Source organism: Panthera pardus, unplaced genomic scaffold (genome assembly GCF_024362965.1).
Source record: "Panthera pardus isolate Hobbes unplaced genomic scaffold, ASM2436296v1 HiC_scaffold_18, whole genome shotgun sequence".
NCBI classification, from domain to species: domain Eukaryota; kingdom Metazoa; phylum Chordata; class Mammalia; order Carnivora; family Felidae; genus Panthera; species Panthera pardus.
This window is the reverse complement of record NW_026526743.1, coordinates 27866235-27872234: the sequence shown is the minus strand read 5'-3', so window position 1 is coordinate 27872234 and position 6000 is coordinate 27866235.

Here is a 6000-nt window from a genome sequence, read left to right as displayed (position 1 = left end):
CCTCAGCCAAAGTCAGATACTTAACCAACTGAGCCATCCAGGTACCCCGATCCTACGGCAGCATTTTATTTTTTATTATTATTTTTTTATTTTTTATTTTTTTTTAAATTTTTTGTTCTTTAACATTTATTTATTATTGAGAGAGAGAGAGACACAGAGCGTGAGCAGGGGCGGGGTAGAGAGAGAGGGAGACACAGAATCCAAAGCAGGCTCCAGGCTCTGAGCTGCCAACACAGAGCCCGACGCGGGGCTCAAACCCACGAACGGTGAGATCATGACCTGAGCGGAAGGCGGCCGCCCAACCGACTGAGCCACCCAGGCGCCCCTATGGCAGCATTTTAAAATAAGACAGGCTTGGGTCTCATTGGAGAGAGGAAAGGGTACCTAGGAGATTTGACTTGAAGCTGCTACATTTGAGTAACATTGAGAAAACATCCACTGTCAGTATGGAAGAAAACACCCCTCCTCAATGTGGTACAATTTTACATGTATGGGGGTGGGGCAGACAGGTATCTGCTATTATTTTGTGCTTGTTTGAAATCTTCTGTAATTGAAAATTAAAAATTAAAACAAAAGGTGGTGAGGGGTGCCTGGGTGGTTCAGTCAATTTGAGCATCCGACTCGATCTGAGTTCAGGTCTTCATCTCAGGGTCTGTGAGTTCAAGCCCCACATTGGTTGCAGAGTTCACCAAAATAAAATAAAATAAACTTAAAAAAAAATTAAAGCAAAAGAATCCAGGACTTGATGGAGATTTGGGATGAGGACATTCCTCCCCACCAACTTGACAGGTAATACGATTGTCTGTGCCATCGACAGGTAATACAAAGGCTCAGTGCCTTCTGGTTCCCAGACACCATCTTGATCCATCTGTCTATCCCTGTGTATCTAAACATTTATCCACCTAAAATCAATACATCAAGGTTATGCTTCAGGCAAGGTGTAGAACCGGAAATTGTGCAAGGGGAAAATCTTCAGTTTTAGGGGGAGGTCGGCTTTGATTTCAATCCTGGCTCCAACCCTTAAGAGCTGTGTGACCTTGGGCTAGTGAGTAACACAGTCCCTCTGAGCCTTCAATGCTCATCTGTAAAATGGAAATAATAACAGCTTGTGGGCAAAAACTTAGTCGACGCAGTAGGAGCTCTGTGCAGGATCTGAGGCTGGGCCTTGTGGGTGGTGTGCTAGGGAGAGAGATGTGGAAAGGAGGGCACTTGTCCCTTGGCCAGGACTGCTAAGGGGAGAGTGGCTTTGCCGCCCCCGCCACCCCCATTCCTTCCAACTGAAGCAAAGTTCCTGGGAAGTCGGTGGGGATTCCGAAGGCTGAGGAGGGGATTTTGTTTGTGGGTGTGTTGGCTTTTTGAAGGTGGATTGAGCTCCATGGTTGACAGTGTCCTCATGGGCCAAGGTGGGGGTCAGGCTCAGCGCTGGCCGCTGGGCCTGGTGGGCTTGGCGCTGGGAGGGCCAACCCTCCCCTGGCGCTAAGCCCTCCACCCAGAGCTCACGGGCCACACCCCCGGCTACTCCTGCCCCCAGTGCTCAGAGGTAGCAGCCCTGGCCAGTGGGGAAGCTGGCTTGGGAGGGGTGGATGCAGGGCCATGAGGCACACAAGACCGACTCCCTCTTGCTGGCACCCCCCCACCCCCACCCCAACCGCCAGCCTCCCTCGTACCATGGGCAGGTGGCCAGGGGACCTGGGCTCTTCAGAGCATGAACCAGACCCACCAGGCGGGGGAGGTCGCAAACCCAGTCCCACTTAAAAACATAATTAAAAATACTTAAGCCGGTTGCCAGGATTTAAAATACAAAGGCACACAGAGCTGCACACTAGCTTCCCACCTCTTTGCAAGGGTGTTCTCCTTGGAGCCTCTCTAGTGTCCTGGCATCATCTGCCTGGTCAGCTTTGCTTTGGAGATAACTGAGTTTGTGAGCCCTGCTAGATTCCTACCAGATCTGAGGAACTGGGGTGCCCCAGGTCAGGCACGGGGCTAGAAAACCCACATCCCTCAGTTCCCCTTATCCCCCTTGACTGGAAGTTTCAGCAGGCCAGGGACATTTCTGCCTTGCTCAGCTGGATCCCCAGCAGCTGGCCCAGTGCCTTTCATAGAGTGGACCCCAGAGGTTGCAAATAAACATTTGTTGGGTGAAGAAAACAAATTCTTACATTTATAGTAGTAAAAGGTAACATTTTTGAGCATCGTCCTTAGTGCTTTACATACTGGCTCATTCAATCCTCACAACAGCTCCCTAAGGTAGGTACAAGCTTATCTCTGTTTTCGCAGATGGGGAAACAGAGGCACAGAGAAATGAAGCAATTTGCTGGAATGTAGGGGAGCTGGGAATACAAAGCTGGCTGTCTGCTTTCGGGATGTCCCATGTCAGTCTTCCCTATTACTAAAAGAAATGACATCCCGGCTCCATCCAGCAGCCTCAGGAAGTTAAGGCCCCTCCCCTGCTCCCCCAACATTTCTCTGCTACCTGGTGTTGGAATTGGGAGACTTGGCTTCAAGAGTCTGCTCTGCCATTAGTTGGCATTGTGACCTTGGGCAAGTCTGTTCCCCCATAGATATCAGAAAGGTATTCCCATCTTTGGAGATATGTGGTTGGACGAGATCATCTCTAAAGCCTGGAATCGTGTGGCCTTTATAAGGGGAGGGTTGCTGATTTTTCATTTTCTGCCCTTGGCAGTCTCTTTAGGAGTCCTTGGCTCAGCCCGATGGTGGCTCTTCTCCCAGGGGCCGAGGAAGGTTCGGAGTGCTGGCAGAAACTTCCTGAATTTTCCCCTAGCTCCTGCTGTGGCCTTGGCTCTGGGTGGGGGCTCCAGGGCCTCTCCCAGTGGGTGCCGGAGGCTAGAGCCGCCTTTGTCTGCCGCAGGAGGCCAGCCAGGCGGCTGCGGCTGCAGTCGGCCCTTGCCCAGGCCTGGGAGATGGTTTTTTTCCCTGTGTGTTGCAGCTGGGACCGTTTATAATAGGAAAAAAAGAGAATGACCAGGCCAGCCGGCTGGAAAATAAAGAGACTTAAAAAGAAAAGGGCTAGGCTGTTCTTCTCCTGTGGAGGCTTTGGTTAGGCAGAAAGTTTTAGTTCCTTTCTGAAAGGCATTTGGGCTTTTGAAGTCCCCTGCGGGAGCTCCCTCTGGCCCCTGGGAAGCCAGGCCCTGGCATGTCCCAATGTTCATGGCCAGGATGGGGCCCAGGGAACTTGGGAGGCAGCAGCAGGCCCTGGGAAATACTGCAGCAGGCTGGGTCCGCTGGGGCCCCAGCCCGGCCCCCCTCTGCTCCCAGCTCACACCCTACCTTCCCTCTTTGGTGGTCTTTCACCTGAATTTCCTCTGCTCCCTCTGGCTTTCAATGCTGGCCTGATGCTAGGTGGGCCAGAGGATGGGAATAAACCCAGATCTGCTTCTTCCCGTAGTCAGAGAACTAGAGGGATTTCACAAATGGGGAAACGGAGGCAGAGAGAGGGTTTGCCTGGGGCCACCCAGGGAACCTAAACTTGAATGGCTGTTGTGTGTGCTTTGCCTATAAATACTAACAACAGCCAATATTATTAAGCCCTTATATATAGTATAGAAGGAGCCAGTTAAGAATCCAAGGACCTGGCAGATAGAAAGACGATTGTGTCCTGAGGTTCCTCTGAGGGAAGCTGTCTTACCATCAATCTCCTTGGGCCTCCACTCGTTCCTTGCAAATGAGCCCTCCTCCTTGTCAGTCCACCCCTCAGCAGGGCCACACCATATGCATCACTAGAAGGACCACAATCAAAACGTGACATTTATCAATCACCCACTACATGCCAAGGGCTGTGTGCCAGCTCCAGGCCCTTCACCCATCGTCGAGCAGGTCAGTGGTGGTATTCTCTGACTTCTCACTACCATCCTATGCCACTGCATTATTCTCCTCATTTTATCAATGAAGTTGCTTTGTCCTGGGGCCTAAAGCCAGGCCCTTTTGGCTGGAGAGGGCAAGTCCTTTCTGTGGTACTGTGCCCCGTCTGCCCAGAGCCTGACTCTGGCTTCTCTGCTCGGCTTCCTTTTCCAGCCACAGCCATTCACTGGGCATGAAGGGAACACCATGGAGTGTTGGGGGGTACATATCAAATTCCGGGGGTCTGCCTTGAAATAGCTTCCAACGTAGCTGGGTGGGCAAAGAATTGTACCAATTGGTGAGTGCTGTCCACCGGAAACCCTTTGCATGAAGACGGCTGTTTGCAAAAAGATGTTAGACAGTTCCTCTGTGCATGGAACAGCAGACTGATGGTCTTTCTCCCAAGGCCGTCACTAAGTCCTGAGCATCCGCATGACACTAGGGATGCAGCAGGGACCGGAGTAGACAGCTCTGGTGATCCCGCTTCTCTCCTTCCTGCCCATGGACATCGGGTCCCCAACTACATGTGCGGGGCACAGGTACATACATGTACTTTCTGAAATCTCCATGGCATTTCTCTCGGACCTGAGCCCCTCATAGCTTCTTTTTAGGATGGGGTGGGCGGTGAGAGGGGGTAGAAGGAGAAAAGGATACATGCACAGGACAACAAACAAGTATCAGATTTTTTGGCAAAATGATCTAGCCGGTTTGGTCCTGCACACTCTTAGGTCCTTTTTGGTAATTAATTGTGACCGCAAAAGAGATGGGAGAGGGTTTGCTACTCCCACGTAACCAAGTGAGAGTGAAGGCAGATCCTTCACTCTACCAAGTGAGAGTGAAGGCAGATCCTGCCACATGCATGGGTAGTTATTAAAGCGCTATTACCTCAGGGACAAAACAGGTCCTACAGCCAGGTCAACAAAGTCCCAGCATTCTGTCCTTTTGGGTTATCTAACCACTTCCTGCGTGAAAGGCACACTCTAGGTGAGCTCCCGTCACACTCGTGGGCAGGATGCTGTGTCCTCTGCTGGGCACCATGCAAGCAGAAGTTCTGTCTGGACCCCAGACCCTTGAGGGATCAAGTGGGAGGTCTTAAGGGGACAGGTCACTCCAGTCTTACTGGATGTGTATTCCTTGTTAGGCAAGGTGGAAGTGTCTCCAGACCATTTTTCTAAACCACAATTTGAATACCTTTAATTTCACCAACAGAGAGCTCATGTCTAAATCTATCACATTTTTGTCATAGATATCTCGTTTGCTCATTAGCAAAACATTGGTGGCCAATGACCTACCGATGGCCGAAGTTCTGGAGAGTGCCCTGCCTGATACAATCGCTCCTAGTTAAAACTTAGAAAACTAGGCACTTATCACATTCATTATAGACTGAATTGTTCTTCCTTTTAAAGAACCACAGGCACTGTAAGAGAAGTATTTCAAGAGAACAAAGCAACAAGTGGCCCAGAGTCAAGTGACCTCAGGCGTGTGTGTGCCACACACCGGGGCAGTTAGAGGTGGTCTGGGTGGAGACTCTCAGGGCCAAGGCCAAGAGTTTCAAGCTTTCTGAGGGTGTGAGTCCACTGGGACCGTCCCGCCAAGTTGGTTTCTTTCCTGCCTTGTGGGTGTTCCTTACAAAGCCTGCTGACACTTGAAGAATTAAATAATTATAATAATGATGATAAAATAGAAATGGCTTTCCCAGCTGAACAGAAACTGAACACAAGGAGGTTCCCACACCCGATGTATTGTTTTTGGCACTGTACTCCCAAAGCCCCTGGGAGGCAGATGTCTGGGCCTGCTGCTGGTCTCTTTGAGTCGTGGTCATGGGGCGGGGCGGGGGGGATTGGGGACCTTTGGAGAACTTCAGGAGCATCTGCAGGGAATTCCCTCCCCAAAAAAAGCCAGGCTGAGAACTGAGAGCAGAGGAAGGAACTCTCTTGTCTTACTGGGTTCTGAAGCCTCAGAAGCTTCAAGACCAGGCCTCAATGTCGTAAATACCGGTGTGGAGGCAGGGAGGACCTGGATGGTGGGCCTCTGCCGGCTAGTCATCTGGGTGCCAGGCCATCTCCTGGTGGTTCAACCTTAGTACTTCCCGGACAGGAGTGCCCGGGGAAGCCTGGATTCCATGAATAGATGGATCATGAT